General features: G+C 40.7%; 1 protein-coding gene across 2 annotated transcripts in view; it reads right to left on the reverse strand.

Annotated features, from left to right (window-relative positions):
* LOC123770492 (uncharacterized) overlaps positions 1-18,813 on the reverse strand; it is a 119,040-nt gene that overhangs the window by 47,799 nt on the left and 52,428 nt on the right. The window lies entirely within an intron of this gene.

The following is an 18,813-nucleotide window of genomic DNA, read 5'->3' on the forward strand; positions in this document are numbered from 1 at the left end:
TCGTAGTATAGCACCTATATGTATTATATTAGGCCTCAGATAGCGTGTGTCAGGGCCTAGGAAGGTTTGGTTACGTTAGTTTAAGTTAACTTTTCAACATATATACAAAAACCCTTTTCCGATTTGTCCAAATTGATTAGTAACGATTTCTGCTTTTTAATTTCTGACTATTTGATTGAAAATATCAATATGATGGACCACCAGAGAGTGGATTTTTGTATTTATTGAAGTTCACCAAATGGGGAACCTTTTTTAACTGCTTCCTAAGTATAAGGCCTAACCTTACCTAACTTCTCCGTGTAAATCTGAGCCTAATATACGCTATCTTAGACCTCGAAAATACTTGATGGATTCTTCTGAATAAATAAAAAATTAGATTCTCAAGAAAGGATGTGTGAGTGCGGTCTTGTACAAATTTATGAGATTTGTTGTGTCGAAAGTTCTTATGTGCTTCGCCCCCATTTATCCCCTATGTATCCCCCTTGTTTTTACCTATATATATATATATATATATATATATATATATATATATATATATATATATATATATATATATATATATATATATATATATATATTCAAAACATACTAGAGCGTTTACGCTACAGAAGCAATAGTTACTTCAGTTGTATAATCTCTCTCTTCCTCCAGTAAACTACAGCTGTCGTAAGTAATTATGAAAACAATCTAGTGAACAGCCCTCACTATTTCTGCGCTTGTCTACTAAATTTTCCAGGGCACGGCTGTTTGGAATAACAGTATTACAACGACTTGAACACACACAACGCAGCGCGTGTATACACACACACACACACACACACACACACACACACACACACACACACACACACACAACAATAGTTTCATTACACAACCGGCGATTAGAAAGGCGGGGTCCAAGAGCTAACAGCTCGATCCAGCAGGCACGAATAGTAAACACAATGGATAAACACACACACAAACACAGGCAGAAGAACTAGAACAGTCACCCGTCCTCCAACCGTCTCCACTTTGCAGACGGAACAATTGATATTGAAATTGAAATAAGTTTATTGAGGTAAAATACACACAAAGGGATGAGGTAGCTCAAGCTATTCTCACCCCGTTCAGTACATCGTGTTAATACATACATATAAACACATCACAAACAATAAACATATTACCAAACATTCTGAGAGATAAACATATACATTTCCAAATTGGTATTGTTCTTTACGTAAGGTTGTGGATGACATTTGGGGAAAAAATAAGAAAAGAATAACTTTTTGTTTTGGTTTGGAATTGGGCTTAGCCTCTCAAGGATTATTAAAGCCTATCAATCTTTGGAGGATTATTAAGGCCTATCAACCTCTAGAGGCTTATTAAGTCCACAACAACAGCTCACTGACCAACCAGCGAGAATATTTTAGTCCTGAATATAGTCCAGGACTAAAGTTCAGAACTAATATATACACCGCGAACCTGGGTATTCCTCTCACAGGGTATAAATCTCTTCCAACTTTGTGAAGTACTGGAAAAGTTATTGCGAGAGAGGAAATGCCAGTGTGGAGAAAAGCAGAAAGCGGTGTTGAACGGTGCTCAATCCTCGGTCTCTTTTCTTCACTGCACATGACGAACCAACACAACTAAGCAGGAACTAACCGAACGGAAACCCACCCAAACATGAACAACTAATCAGGAACCAAATAAAACGGGATCAAACTAAATAGAAACAGACAACAATCAATCAAAAAGGAACAGGGGCCCGATTCACGAAAGCAGTTACGCAAGCACTTACGAACCTGTACATCTTTCCTCAATCTTTGACGGCTTTGGTTACATTTATTAAACAGTTTACAAGCATGAAAGCTTCCCAATTAACTGTTGTTATTGTTATAAACAGCCTCCTGGTGCTTCGGAGCTCATTAACTGTTTAATAATTGGAAACAAAGCCGCCAAACATTGAGAAAAGGTGTACAGGTTGGTAAGTGTTTGCGTAAGTGCTTTCGTGAATCGAGCCCCTGATCCACTAGGAATCAACGAACCAGAAACCACCTAAACGGGAAGGAACCAACCCACAATCTAAACAGAAATTAACCAAACAGGAAGAAACAAACCAATTTTATTCATATGAACTATATATTCCGGATTCGCCCGTTTTCTTTCTAACATAAGCTTAAGCTTCTGTCTCAGTCACCCCTAAAGTCTTTTTACCCATCTCTTGATAACATCTTTGTTTTATAATAATAATAATAATAATTTTTATTTAGGCAAAGGTACATACATAAAGAGATTTTACAAAGTTTGTTGGCTTTATAGATAGGAGCTAGTACATACAATGCCTAAAGCCACTATTACGCAAAGCGTTTCGGTGAGACTCGAACCTCCTGATTACACAAGCAATTGAACAATGTGATGAAGAGGTTTCTATTGCATAATAAAGGGTGTAATAGCTGTGTTATTTTAAAAAGAAGGAATATGATTCAGCGGTGACTTAGAAAAATGAGGTTGTTTTATCAGACGACAACACACAACCTGTCCACTGAATAGAACGTCGCATTTTGACGTATACTCTACTTAAAGGAAAAAGAAGTCCACTACGGGATCGCCATAGCCCGTGCTACTTGGAACTTTTTGTTCCAGGTAGCGAATCTTAAACAACAACAACAATCTACTTAAGGGCAAAAATTGTCGTACTAGAAAATGGTAGCGACTCGCGAAATTTACATATTGTCCCGTTTTCTGTTTTGGGTCCTCTGGTAGGTTAGGGTTAGGGCACTTTAGTACGACTGTTTCTTGACGTTTTGGAAACTTGAGGAGGACGGCTGTACTGAGGCTATGAACGTTAACAAGTGGAGGAATAGACCATATGTACCTTGCCATGTATCACCATATGTACCTTGCTATGTATCATCATGTGTACTTAGACTAGGATTCGTCAAGCACTTACGTGTCAACTTACGAGATCCCTACCTCTTACTTCCATCATGGCGGCTTAGGCTATAGTTATTAAAGAACTTACGAGCTGCGAAACGCTACGAGGTCGTCCTCGATCAGAGATAATTATTGTTATAAATAACTTCACAACCCAAGGATTAGCAGTCGTATATTTGTACGTGAATTAGGAGCAGTGACACGAGGACGGATTAAGAGCTGGGATACGAGGACGGATTAAGAGCTGGGATACGAGGACGGACTAAGAGCTGGGATACGAGCACGGACTAAGAGCTGGGATACGAGCACGGACTAAGAGCTGGGATACGAGGACGGACTAAGAGCTGGGATACGAAGACGGACTAAGAGCTGGGATACGAAGACGGACTAAGAACTGGGATACGAGGACGGATTAAGAGCTGGGATACGAGGACGGACTAAGAGCTGGGATACGAGGACGGACTAAGAGCTGGGATACGAGGACGGACTAAGAGCTGGGATACGAGCACGGACTAAGAGCTGCGATACGAGGACGGACTAAGAGCTGGGATACGAGGACGGACTAAGAGCTGGGATACGAACACGGACTAAGAGCTGGGATACGAGGACGGACTAAGAGCTGGGATACGAACACGGACTAAGAGCTGGGATACGAACACGGACTAAGAGCTGGGATACGAGGACGGACTAAGAGCTGGGATACGAACACGGACTAAGAGCTGGGATACGAACACGGACTAAGAGCTGGGATACGAACACGGACTAAGAGCTGGGATACAAACACGGACTAAGAGCTGGGATACGAACACGGACTAAGAGCTGGGATACGAACACGGACTAAGAGCTGGGATACGAACACGGACTAAGAGCTGGGATACGAGGATGGAGTGAAGGAGCAATGTCTAACCACTTGGCACATCGGGGATCGAACGCCGATCCTACATGGTCATTTCTATCCTAACAAACCAAGTGGATCCTCTCGATATACATATCCGGTTCATCGTATCTTATCCGTTTTATCCGGCTATAATTTCCCCTCAGGTCAGGACCGGAGATAAGCGCGTATGTGAGATATTTAGAAAATGATATTTGCACGCACCGGCCACTGCTGTGAAGAGATTCATTCATTTGTATCAGGTAGTTTCCACTTATCCGGCTCTGACTCCTTATATCCGGCCAAGCCCGACACAGGAGTCGTTCTCCATTGCCTTAAGTTTGGCGTGTGCACCGGCTCTCAATGGGGGGGATGATTATTTTCACGGTGGGCGCCTGTAAGTTGGCGATTGCAAGAGCCAACTTGATGGAAGTCTGATGGAAAATGGTTGTAATTTACGTCATGGCTACTCATGAGAGAGAGAGAGAGAGAGAGAGAGAGAGAGAGAGAGAGAGAGAGAGAGAGAGAGAGAGAGAGAGAGAGAGAGAGAGAGAGAGAGAGAGAGAGAGAGAGAGAGAGAGAGAGAGACAGACAGACAGACAAGGCAATAGGGAATACAGGAGTCATAGCTAAATCAACTATTCCGTCCCTAGTCCTCTACGGGCTCACCGTAGCCCGTGCTACTTGGAACTTTTTTGTTCCGTGTACCTGAATCTAAAGCAACAGCAACAACAATTGCCTCGGTTATACTCGAGCGACCAGAGTAGGGGAGTAGTGGGTCAGCGACCCCCCATTCCTTCACCCTCATACCTCATCTTCCGCCTTCTCTCTCTCCCTCTTCCGCTACCTCCCTTCCCTTCTACCTGCCTCCATCCCATCCCTAGAGCAACTCTCTTCCACTTCCAGAACCAATTCTAGACACTTTGCCTAGTCATGCAGATTTCATTCAATCCTTACCAGTTCTTTTTAGTCATACGCTTCCTTTCCATCGCGTTTTCTATAATCAAACTCCCTTTTCCATCCTCTTCCGTGTCCTGCACACACCCCCCCCTTCCCATTTTCCACCCCGTTCCGTAATCATGCACCTCCCTCCCCCTCCCCTCCTCCCTACACACCGCAGGTTCGTGGTATCGTCCAAGCCGCAGAATGAACAAGGAAAGGTGAAGCAAATTGCGGGCTTGTGTACTGAGGTGGCCGCGGAAGCGTGAAAACGGCGCGTTATCATAGCGTTGACGACTGTGTCGGCCGGGGGCGCTCACCCCCTCGTCGCACGCGCCGGCGCGACTTGTCGTACATCATCACTTGCTATATTTTCATATATATTATGACGATATCATCACCGGGGGTATGATTATTATACGTCATGCGTTATATTTAGAATTACATAATTATTGCAAATGTGATCCTTGAGGCTTCATGACTGGTCTGGTTTTGGGCTTAAGGCCTGTCAACCACTGGAGGGTTATTAAGGCCTATAACTAAACTACTCATAGAAAAGTGAATATTTGTGAGTTGCAGCTCATCATAATACCGTGAAATTTTTGTACGATCGGGACCTTCAAGTTCAAGCAGACGAGGAGTCACAATAACGTGGCTGAATTATATTGACCAGACCACACACTAGAAAGTGAAGGGACGATACGTTTCGGTCCGTCCTGGGGCCAGATTCACGAAGCAGTTACGCAACCACTTACGAACCTGTACATCTTTTCTCAATCTTTGTGCGGCTTTGTTTACAATTATTAAACAGTTAATGAGCTCCGAAGCACCAGGAAGCTGTTTATAACAATAACAACAGTTGATTGGCAAGTTTTCATGTTTGTAAACTCTTTAATAAATGTAACCAAAGGCATCAAAGATTGAGGAAAGATGTACACGTTCGTAAGTGCTTGCGTAACTGTGTCGTGAATCTGGCCACTGGACTATTCTCAAGTCGATTTGCACTTAACGTATAAAATGAGACTTATTCATTGAGAGGACTGACTGTAACTACCCAGAATCTTCACTAGAACTAAAATACTCACCAGGACCAGTATATTCACTAGGGGGACTAACTCTCCACACACGATACCATCAATTATCATGCACTGGCAGACGTCGGAAATCAAAACATGAGAAAGGAGGTCCCATTGAACGTTCTCATCAACCCCATGAACACCAGACAAGTGAGAAACGATGATCATAGACGATCAAAACAATGAGAGAGGGAAAAAACCAGGAAGCTTGAAATAGGTTCTTGTCATGTATGAGAGGAGTTATATATTATTGTCGGGAAACGGGAGAACACTGGCAATTCGGAGAGTGTTGCCCTCTAAGCTGAACAGTTTAGTTTAGTTCATATATTATGCACCCCATACCCATCTTGTGGGCGGTAGTGGAAAGGGTTAGAGGCACATAATGGGCTCAGGGACTGAACCCCACAATTCATTTAGCTAAGCAAGTTACAATTTTGATGAGCTAGTTACAAAATTCAATATGTCGTCACATCAGCAATGGGTTCGAGATCGACCTCAAGTACAGGTTCTAAATTAAGCAACTGACATATGTGGAGAATTTGGACACTAGCTCTAAGCTGAACTGATGTAAACTCATTTTGTTTAGAATATTGTTTACGCTAGTATTGGGCTTTAGGCCTATCACATACGGTAACTGACATGCTGTATTAAATTATAACTAAATTCCTTAGCATCCTAATATCACCATCAACCTGCTTATAAGTCCCTTGTGTGCAATATGTTATATGTAATTGCCTTGCACATCTCTTATTTGGTTTGATAAAGTCAATATAATTGAAACGTTTTGTTCAAGTCAAATCTGAACATTTTCTTTGCAACATTCATGTAATAAGAAACATATACATACATATGTATGTACAAAACACACACATACATATGTATATACAAAACACACATACACATGTGATACAAGTCTAGGAGACAGCTTTAGAATATGCAGGACTTTGCAATAAGGATTTATTTATTTACTTATTTGTGTGTGTATATCACGAAAATAAACACGTGATTAAAAATGTGACAGAGTCAGACCACGGAGAAAAATTGAAACAGGAATTTCCTTAAGTACTTTCGTATATTAATACATCTTCAGAAGGAGTCAATTTATTTATTTATATATACGAGAGTTCTTACATTCTTGTACAGCCACTAATACACGTAGCGTTTCGGGCAAGTAATTAATCCTGTGTTTCCCGGAATACGACTCGCCAAATCGTTTGACAACCAGGTACCTATTTTACTGTAAGGTAACCAGAGGCTACAGTTAAAGATTTGCGTTCAGTAAATCCTCGCCAGCCAGGACACGAACCCAGGCTAAAGCTCTCGCGAAACTCAAGGCGAGTGTCTTACCACCACACCACGGGGGATAGTATCAGAACAAGCCTATAGGGACGAGGAACAAGAATAGCTTAAAGCTAGTGGACTACCTCTCAAGATATTCTTATTCCTCAAAAATAAACAAGTTGGAGAGAGTAAGAGGAGACATGACAGAGACATAAAATATAACAGATGAAAAGATGGGAAAAAGAGGTAATTTTTACAACAAATAATAGCAAACTGAGCAGCTCATCCTCCTGCTTAGATTGTACCTATTGTGACCATCGTCAATAGTAATGAATTCGTACGTACTTAGCTTTTAAATAGTAGCATACTGACTAGTAAAATATTATTTTAAAATAAATGAAACTAAAAAACAAACTTAAATATTCTTATGAGCAAATGTAGTGTAGTGTTAAATATTCTTAGGCCTAGTATAGCACACATTTGTACTAAATCAGGCCTCAGATATCGTGTATTAGGCCTAGGAAGGTTAGGTTAGTTTGTCATAATACCACAAGTAACTAATAATTTTCCAGTTTGTCCAACTTAATAGTTTAGATTTCTACTTTCTAATTCCGTTGTACGTCGGTATATATACCACGGTCCTGGACGTTACTATAAGTACTACCAAAGTAGGAGGATGGGCTGAAAATGAGTGGACGAAAGCAAGGTACAGATGAATTGAAGGACTGTTCGAACGTATTCATGCAGCCGGTCGGCCGAGCGGACAGCACGCTGGACTTGTGATCCTGTGGTCTTGGGTTCGATCCCAGGCGCCGGCGAGAAACAATGGGCAGAGTTTTATTTCCACCCTATGCCCCTGTTACCTAGCAGTAAAATAGGTACCTGGGTGTTAGTCAGCTGTTAAACGGGCTGCTTCCTGGGGGTGGAGGCCTGGTCGAGGACCGGGCCGCGGGGACACTAAAGCCCCGAAATCATCTCAAGATAACCAGCCGAAGTATGGTTATGGTACAAACTAAACAGATAGAATAGAAACCAAATTTATGAACTTTTCAGTTGCCATGGTAGGAAATATGTAAGTTGCCCTCTACCAAGTTGGAAATAAGTTATAATTTATATAATATAATTGGAAATAAATAAAATATAACTGGCAGTAAGTTTGAAATCATTGTATAAAAGCTAGACCATTCTTCTTCAACCGTTTTCTTTATTGACCGAGAAAAATAAAGCTTAGCCGCGTCCCAAAATAATAAAATAATTACAAAATGAATGGAATTAAATAATGACCCGAGTTTTCCGAATATCAAGATCAAAGATAATGTATTACCAATTTAATTTAGAAAATAAATATTATTAAGATCTTAATAATTATTATATTATTAATGAGAAAATCAATTGGATTCATGGAGGATTCGAGCCTGTACACCAGGTACTCCCAAACGCACGCTTGAAACCACTGAGCCACGACATAAGGAATTCAGTGGTTTAGGGCGTGTGCGCTTGGGAGTAACCAGTGTACAGGTTCGAATCCTTTTAATGGCTCCAACTGATTTTGTTACTGATGCATCACGTTAAAGGGATTTCTATGTGCATTATTTTTATTATTATTATTATTATTTCTTTGAGCTCTAGGGGCGCCCTAGTGTACATTCTCCAAAACTACATGATTGGACGATCGACAGCTTCAAAGGTGGAACCCAAGAACCGAGCTCGATCTTACAACTACAAATTGGTAAGCACTAGTGAGTGAATACACACACACATATAAACCGGTGGCTGTATGGATAGCACGCTGGATACGTAATCCTGCATGTGGTCCGGGTTCGATTCCCGGCGCCGGCGAGAAACAAAAATAGGCAGAGTTTTTTTCACTCTGATGCCCCTGTTACCTAGCAGTAAATAGGTACCTGGGAGTTAGACAGCTGTTACGGGCTGCTTCCTGGGGGTGTATGAGTGTGTGTGGGGGGGGGGGGGGGAAATTAGTTAGTAGTTAGTAACAGTTGATTGACAGTTGAGAGGCAGGCCGAAAGAGCAGAGCTCAACCCCCGCAAGCACAACTAGGTGAATACACACACACACACACACACACACACACACACACACACACACACACACACACACACACACACACACACACACACACACACACACACACACACACACACACACACACATCGTAAACGGGTTTGCGGTCGTTATTGCCAATCCAATTACCTGACGATTTGGGGCGTGTGTGTGTGTGTGTGTGTGTGTGAGCTTGACGCCTGACTGACGCTTGAGAACAAAATGTGAGATAGTTAAGCTAACTACCAAGGTGTGAGCGTGTATTTACTATTTGTACCCGCCAAACACATACACCGAAACTACGACGTTGGTACAACGTTGGAACAAGTTTTAACACTTCCTAACCAGTTATAACAACCAATATAGCAGGTTGTAACAACGTTCTAATACGTCATAAACACATTAAGTCAAGATGTAACAACTTTATTACAAGTTGTAACAAGCGGAAAATAGAGACAGTTTCGGTTTGTGTTTCCAGGGTATCTACAGAATCAAGCTATAGATCTTGGACCCCGCCTTTCTAACCAATTTATTTTTCCTCTGTTATATCTATTACATATATTTATTTTACACACACACTCACACACACACACATCTCCAGGAAGCAGCCCGTAGCAGCTGTCTAACTCCCAGGTACCTATTTACTGCTAGGTGAACAGAGGCATCAGGGTGACAGAAACTTTGCCCATTTGTTTCTGACTCTGCCGGGGATCGAACACGGGCCCATAGGACTACGAATACAGAGTGCTGTCCACTCAGCCGCGAAACCCCGAAGTGTGTGTGTGTGAAAATATCTCATGACTTCGGCGGGATCCGAACCCAGTGGCCTATAGCATCCCGTTATAAGAAACAGCGTTAACCTATTTACAGTACCGGTGCACCAGCGTGGAGTACTGGTTCGAATCCCTCTCTCTCTCTCTCTCTCTCTCTCTCTCTCTCTCTCTCTCTCTCTCTCTCTCTCTCTCTCTCTCTCTCTCTCTCTCTCTCTCTCTCTCTCTCTCTCTCTCTCTCTCTCTCTCTCTCTCTCTATATATATATATATATATATATATATATATATATATATATATATATATATATATATAAACTAGAAATAAAATGAATTTTGGAGAATTGATTTTTCAATTACCATCGACAGTGAAAATTTAAGAAACATAAGAAATATTGAGAAAATTCGTGTTAGAATTATTACTCTTACTTTTTCGGTCATATTTAATAATATATGTTTACAAGAAAGACTGCTACCAATATATATATATATATATATATATATATATATATATATATATATATATATATATATATATATATATATAACCGAAAACTCACACCCCAGAAGTGACTCGAACCCATACTGCCAGGAGCGCTATACAACTGGTGTACAGGAGACCTTGTACAGTTTTCGGTTGCATATATGCCTGGGGACCATTCAGGCTTGTTCGCATATATATACATAGGTAACCTGTGGTATTAAGGCCACACCTGGTGTTCACTCACCTGATGAACTGTTGAACATTAACGTCAAGACTTTAAGGTCACGCTGTTCACTCTCTCACCTGTAAAGAAGATTATATCAATAAATGCGAGAGGTAAGAAGTGGGGCTTAATGGGTGAGTAGACACACTTACCACTCATATGAAATAGGACACGCTAAAACTAGAAAAAGATTCAGAGATATGCATAAAGCCAAGTGACAGCCCCGCTCCTGTGCAACCCGTTCTCGCAAATTCGTAAAGTCAATATTGACTTATTAACTACGTGCATAGGTGATATACTAAACATAATAGATACCCTTAAAAAGATTCATAGAAAACACCGACCTTACCTAACCTTGTTAGTATCTTAAGATAAGCATCTTATTGCTTCGTAATTACAATTATTACTTAACCTATACCTATTATAGGTTAGGTAATAATTGTAATTACGAAGCAATAAGATGCTTATCTTAAGATACTAACAAGGTTAGGTAAGGTCGGTGTTTTCTATGAATAATTTTAAGGGTATCTATTATGTTAAGTATGTCACCTATGCACATATTTAATAAGTCAATATTGACTTATTAAATTTGCGAGAGCCAGGTAAGTCGCGTATAGTCCTGGGGCCCATTCAGGCTTGTTCGCATTTGTGTTCCTCACGTGTGCCCCAAAGAATGAGGTGATTTGATAAAATGCTATGCCCAAGATTACCATCCAAGTGTAATCCACGCCCGGCGGGGGAAGTGGTTCAAATAGCTTCGGCTATCACTTCCTTATGTCCGGTCGTGATGGTCAAGCGAATTAAGGCGTCCTGTAGATACCAGTTGCGTTGCTCCTGGGAGTATGGGTTCGGGTCACTTCTGGGGTGTGAGCTTTCAGTCGCATATAGTCCTGGGGACCATTCAGGCTTGTTCGCATGAGAGGATGTGCAATGACTTAATATCTAACATATCAGAGATTTGAGTAAGGGTACCGAGTGATGTCTGGGGCCAGAGTTGGATATTGTCCTAATAGCAGGTTTGTGTTGAGTAATTAGAGGACGTAAATGATTTTGGGTAGTAGAACCCCAAGCACAAATACCATAGTTGAGATATGGATAGATAAGGGAGTAATAGTCACCAGGGCAGGGCTACCTACCTACCTTAGGTAGGTAGCTAGGGCGGGGTACATAATAACCAAGGCGTGACCTCGCGCGTGTAAACAACCACGAGCGTCTCTGGGGGTCAAATGGGGTCAAATGCAGTGTATTACCCCGCCCCCCCCCCCACAGCCAGGCAACGCGGAATTAGTACAATCTACTAGCCGGCGGCTCGAGCCCGAGGTGTACCCTCACCCTGACCCGCGCTGAGGGCAGACTCGGTAACACAGTAACCCTGGCAGGTCTGTCGGCGACCCCGGGTGAGGGGCCAGGATCTCACTCTCCCTCTCTTTTGCTACTTTCTCCATGAGATGAACATCCTCTCATCTTCTCTCACTTCTACTTTCCCTATCTTCTCTCACTTCTACTTTCCCTATCTTCTCTCACTTCTACTTTCCCTATCTTCTCTCACTTCTACTTTCCTTATCTTCTCTCACTTCTACTTTCTCTATCTTCTCTCACTTCTACTTTCCTTATCTTCTCTCACTTCTACTTTCCTTATCTTCTCTCACTTCTACTTTCCCTATCTTCTCTCACTTCTACTTTCCCTATCTTCTCTCACTTCTACTTTCCTTATCTGCTCTCACTTCTACTTTCTCTATCTTCTCTCACTTCTACTTTCCTTATCTTCTCTCACTTCTACTTTCCTTATCTTCTCTCACTTCTACTTTCTCTATCTTCTCTCACTTCTACTTTCCTTATCTTCTCTCACTTCTGTTACTTTACTCTATCATTCTTATCATTTGTTATTTTTCTTCTCTTCTGTGTTAATGTTTATGGATCCATGTATGTTGGTATGTGTATCTATGTACTCACCTAGTTGTACTTGCGGGGGTTGAGCTTTGGCTCTTAGGTCCCGCCTCACAACCCACAGTCAATTGGTGTACAGATTTCTGAACTTCTCAAACTCTATCATATCTACATTTGAAACTGTGTATGGAGTCAGCCTCCACTACATCATTTCCTAGTGGATTCCATTTGCTGACTATTCTGACACTGAAACAGTTCTTTAAAATGTTTATGTGGCCAATTTGGGTACTAAATTTCCACCTTTGTTCCCTTGTACGAGTACCACTTGTGTTAAATAGCCTGTCTTTATCTATGCTATCAGTTGCCCTGATAATTTTGTATGTGGTAATCATGTCTCCCTCTAACTCTTGTGTCTTTTAGCGACGTGAAGTTCAGTTCGAGTAGGGCTTCCTAGTAACTCATACCTCGTATTTCTGGGACCAGTTTGGTTATATATCTTTGTGCCTTCTGCAACTTCGTCTTGTGCTTGACTAGTTGTGGATTCCTTGCTGGAGCCGCATACTCAAGGAATGGTCTGACATATGTGACAGACTTAAGGTTCTGAATGATTCCTTTCACAAATTTCTAAAGGGAGTTCTTATTTTAGTCAGCCTTGCATATGCCGCCGATAATATCAAATCTTGACGCGGACTTCAGGAGACAGGTTCGGTGTGATATGAACGTCTATAGATCCTTCTCTCTGCCAGTTTCCTGAAGGATTTCGTCTCCCATTTGGTACCTTGTGTTCGGCCTCCTGCTCCCCCCACTTAGCTTCATTACTATACATTTACTTGTGTTCAAGTCTAGTAGCCAATCTTTGGACAATTCTTTCAGTTTAATCAGGTCATTGTGTAGCCTCTTGCTGTCTTTCTCTGTCTTAATCCACCTCATAACTTTGCCATCATCAGCAAATATTAAGAAAAATGAGTCTATACCCTCCTGGAAGATCGTTTACATTATAAGAAACAGGATGGGTCCAAGTACAGAGCCCTGTGGGGACTCCGCTGGTGACATCTCGCCACTCTGATGTCTCCTCCCTCACAGTTACTCCCTGTTACCTGTTGCTTAGATACTCCCTTATCTACTGGATCATATTACCTTTTGCTCCTGATGGTTGCTCTAATTTTTGTAACAGCCTTTTATGGGATACTATGTCAAAGGCTTTCTGACAGTCCAAGAAAATGCAGTTTGCCCACCCTTCTTTTTCTTGCCTAATTTTTGTTGCTTGGTCATAGAGTTCTATTAAGCCAGTGAGGCACGATTTACCATCTCTGAACCCATGTTGGTGGTGTGTTACAAAGCTGTTTCCCTCCAGATATTCTACGAGCCTTTTCCTCACGATCTTCTCCATCACCTTGCATGGTATACAAGTTAGGGAAACTGGCCTATAGTTCAGTGCCTCTTGCCTGTCACCCTTTTTGTATATTGGGACCACGTTAGCTGTCTTCCAACTTTTCGGTTGGTCTCCTGTTTCCAGTGACCTGTTATATACTATAGAGACACCATATGTGCGTATGCGCTTGCATGTGTGTGTTTCAATATGTGAGTGTGTTATGTGTGCTTACCTATACGTATGTACCCCTCCAATATATGTCTGGAGGATCGAGTTTAAGCTTATGGACCCCGATTTTCTAGACCACCGGCTGTTTAATGCCACGACTCCTGACCTATTTCTCTATCATACCCACTATCAAAAGGATAAATAGAGCTCGCCTCCTCATCCCAGGTACTTTTCACCCAGCAGTCGGCCCCAGAGCCTCTGGCGGTTATTTAAGATCCTGACGTCAGGTTGAGGGCACACTTAAAGGTCATACAATGTGCTGCACATTAGCCTGAGTGGGTGTTTATGTGTGCGGGCGGAGGGTGGGTGGGCGGAATGGGGGATAGTGGATGGCGTGGGAGAGAGAGAGAGAGAGAGAGAGAGAGAGAGAGAGACAGAGAGAGAGAGAGACAGAGAGAGAGAGAGAGAGAGAGAGACAGAGAGAGAGAGAGACAGAGAGAGACAGAGAGAGAGAGAGAGAGAGAGAGAGAGAGAGAGAGAGAGAGAGAGAGAGAGAGAGAGAGAGAGAGAGAGAGAGAGAGAGAGAGAGAGAGAGACAGAGACAGAGACAGAGAGAGAGAGAAAGAGAAAGAAAGAGAGAGAGAGAGTGAGAAAGTCAAGGGAAGAAATGTCAAATTAAGTCTAGTTATGTCCTTTTATAACCAAAGAAGCTGACCTTTGTGACCAAAACTCCAGGGGATATATACACTTAAGAGTATACTTTAGTCCTGGACTAAATTAAGTTCAGAATCAAAGTATACATACTGGTTGGTCAGTATACTATTGTGGTGGCCTAAATACACCGCCAGAGGATGATAGGCTTTTGCTCTAACACCAAAACAACAAAATACAGATTGTTTATATTCAACAGTTACACGCTTGATTTGTCTTACAATCAAAGGAAAAATCTAAAAATTATTTTATTAATCAAGCACCAATTTTTTGTTGTTTAAGGTGGCGAAATTTCTGAACTGCAATGCTTATATGCCAGGTATTGGGCAACAGAAAACGTGATTCGTGTGTCGCTTTTTTCTCCTGCAGACTGAGGACGCTGAGTCGTGACCAAACGAGGCACTGAGAGAGAGAGAGAGAGAGAGAGAGAGAGAGAGAGAGAGAGAGAGAGAGAGAGAGAGAGAGAGAGAGAGAGAGAGAGAGAGAGAGAGAGAGAGAGAGAGAGAGAGAGAGAGAGAGAGATTTCACTTTCTTTAAGATTTACTAAAGAAGAAAAAAGCAGCTTCATAAACACTGATTGACAAAGAGAAAAACAGACCCATTAAAACTGACAGGCAAATAGCAAGACGGACTGGCAGAAGCCGACAGGAAGGTAAACAGATGTTGGAAACAGACACCAGGAGGAGAAGTAGGAAGGGGAGGGAGGGAGGGAGAGTTCTCGCTACTTTCCCCCCGGCTTCAAGTCACGTCCAGCTAGCTCCCTTCACTAATGGACCCACAGGTGTTAAGGGGATATCGATTTCCATTTGAAACTCCCTTCGCGAGCACCTCCTCAGTCACTCCTTCGTCCCAATTTGGCACCGATAGCCCAGATACGCCCAACAGGCTTACTGTCCTCGCTAAATATATAAGAGACAAAATAGCAATAAAATATATTAGAACATAAATATTTTTCTTTATTTTGCTTCCTTGAATATTATAAATACCTACTGCGTACCACATGGTGGACATTGACCTTTACCCTTTCATGGTAACACTCCGTGTACATCAGCGTCATTTTTACTGACCACATATAATAATTGCAGCCACTAAAAATGCAAGTAACTGCTCCACATCCTGTTCTGAAAGTTTCATTACTTTTGTGAAAGAACTTTATTGTTTCTTCCATAAAACTTTCTGGCCGGTTTGGATTACAAAGATTATTTTTTAATTCGATCAGCTCGTAATATATATAAAGGAATATCTAAGAATAAATATACTCCGAGAGGTATTTTTCTCATTTTAAATATACAGACTTTATTAAGATTGTGAATTTTGTCATCACTATAAAGCTTAAAACCAAATAAAGTTAGATTTGGTTAGCCAAGGTTTGGTTGAATAATTTTTTTTGTAAATTAACATCACGAAGTTGTGATAATTGTTAATGCTTGTAATAAGATCAAATAATATTATTTCTTCTATTTTGTGTCATATCGAAATAGGTTTTACCTGGTATATTTTCACGAGGTTATACCCCGCATCTCGGTGTCTATACACTGAGAGTATATCTATTAATATATATCTATATCTATAGATAAATATCTATAATTTATAGCTAGTTATATATATATATATATATATATATATATATATATATATATATATATATATATATATATATATATATATATATATATATATATATATATATATATATATATGTTTAGTCCTGGACAATGTTCAGGACTAAAGCATGCGTGCTGGCTGGTCAGTTAGTAATTGTAGTGGTCTTAATAACCCTTAATAACATCTAGAGGTTGATGGGCTTTATTAACCTCAAGTGGATGATAGGCTCTAATAACCCTCCAGATTCAATTGGCCTTAATTACTCTCCAGAGTTAATAGGCCTTGTTTGAGTTTTTTATTATTAACTTTTGATTACTTTGATTTTGAAGACTTTTGATTAACAATTATAGACGTAAAAATTATTATAAATATTATTGTATTACTTTACATTTTCATAAAATAACATTTTTAAAAATATTTTTCAAACTTTTTGCCGTTTCTTTGAATTTTACTATTTCAAATACTTCCTTAGGCCTATAAAAGTTTTGTCAAAACTTTAATGATTATATTAGAGAAACATCACATACTTAATATATGACTTGAATACACAGAGCTTTTAAAGGGAATAATATTGCAATGGAGTATAAGCGCAAACAAAATCGTATACATTTGCATAAGCAAAACTCATGCACGCAAAGTACACACACACACACACACACACACACACACACACACACACACACACACACACACACACACACACACACATACAAGTTAGTAAATGGAATGCAATTAGGCAGCGATGTGATGGAGGCAAACTCCATACACAGTTTCAAATGAAGATTTGATAGAGCCCAGTAGGCTCAAAAATCTGTACACCAGTTGATTAAAACAGTTGAGAGGCGGGACCAAAGAGCCAGAGCTCAACCCCCGCAAACACAACTAGGTGAGTACACACTCACACACACACGGTGGGGAAAACACATCTTCTAATAACTGTAGCAACAGGAAAAACTCCCAATGAACAGTAAGTTGCTTCGCCCATCTAGACACGCGTCCATAAGCCCTTTGTGTTTACATTCCGCAGCTCAGCCGTGACGCATGCGCAGCTGAGTTAACGCGCGAGTTCATTAACTTAGTGGAAGGGCTAATGTACCTATCGGTTCCTTAGCCGGCTCCCAGTGGTCGTTTTCCCCCCTCAGTTACCGTACGTCGCTGAGTCCTCTGGATGTTAAGAGATTATTACTTCCGTCAAACTCTGAGGGTGACTTTTTATGTGGTATAAATGAGTAAAGGCCATTATAGAAAAGTTATTGTTCCACGCGAGACATCTTTTATACATAAATACCTAAAAGGGGTACCACTTCTGGTGCAAGTGTAGGGACCCATAGCCTCGGAGAAGAAAATACAGAGTATTCAGAGAAGACCTTGTGGATCCTCACTGAACACTGATATTTTCTTCTCTCTCTCTCTCTCTCTCTCTCTCTCTCTCTCTCTCTCTCTCTCTCTCTCTCTCTCTCTCTCTCTCTCTCTCTCTCTCTCTCTCTCTCTCTCTCTGTATATATATATATATATATATATATATATATATATATATATATATATATATATATATATATATATATATATATATATATATATATATATATATATATATTTTCCACCCCCCTTCAAAAGCATGGGAGAATCTTTATAAACTCATTCAACCTCATACCCGAGTACATTCCGGTTATATGGTCAATAATTTCATCTAGTCTAGGTTAAAGCCACAGAAAATTATATATCAAATGATAAACCTGAATAGTACAAAGGCCTCACTTTAACCACCTTCACCACAGGGAGGTGGTAGAGTGGTACAGCACTCGCCTTTGCATCACGCGGGCGGAGGTTTCAGTCCCAGCATGGGCATTTGGAACGTTCAAGTATCTATAGATTGGCTTGTGTACTATTCAGTACTAAAGTATACTTGCTAGCTAGTCACTAAGTAATTGTTGTAGGAATGACTCTTCCGTTGTTGAAAGGCCTTAAACCCAACACTAAATTGTTTTTTGCGTATTAAACACAACTTAACGCTTTCTATTTAGTATGTTAAAGTGTATATACACACACACACATATACACAAAGTGACTCCCAAACTAAAATCAGAGCATTTAAAAGTAGAATATATATATATATCTTGCATATTTCTAATTTAATACAACAGCTGTTGTTGTTGTTGTTTAAGATTCGCTACTTGGAACAAAAAAGTTCCAAGTAGCACGGGCTATAGTGAGCCCGTAGTAGACATGTCTTATTCCTTACAATAGCAGCTGTCAGGAAGGAAATAAGAAGATTCCGACTGCTGTCGTCAAAGTTTCCGGGTTCGCATACTTAAACAAAGCCGCTGAACGAACTGATAAGCCTCTGCGGCCATCCGTGGCGAGAGGCAAACATGTTTACATTTCTCGGCTACAAACTTCTGTTTAATTTACGGACTTTATATGTTTTCGTCTTTATACTTCCTGCATCC

Source organism: Procambarus clarkii, chromosome 46 (assembly GCF_040958095.1).
Source record: "Procambarus clarkii isolate CNS0578487 chromosome 46, FALCON_Pclarkii_2.0, whole genome shotgun sequence".
NCBI lineage: Eukaryota > Metazoa > Arthropoda > Malacostraca > Decapoda > Cambaridae > Procambarus > Procambarus clarkii.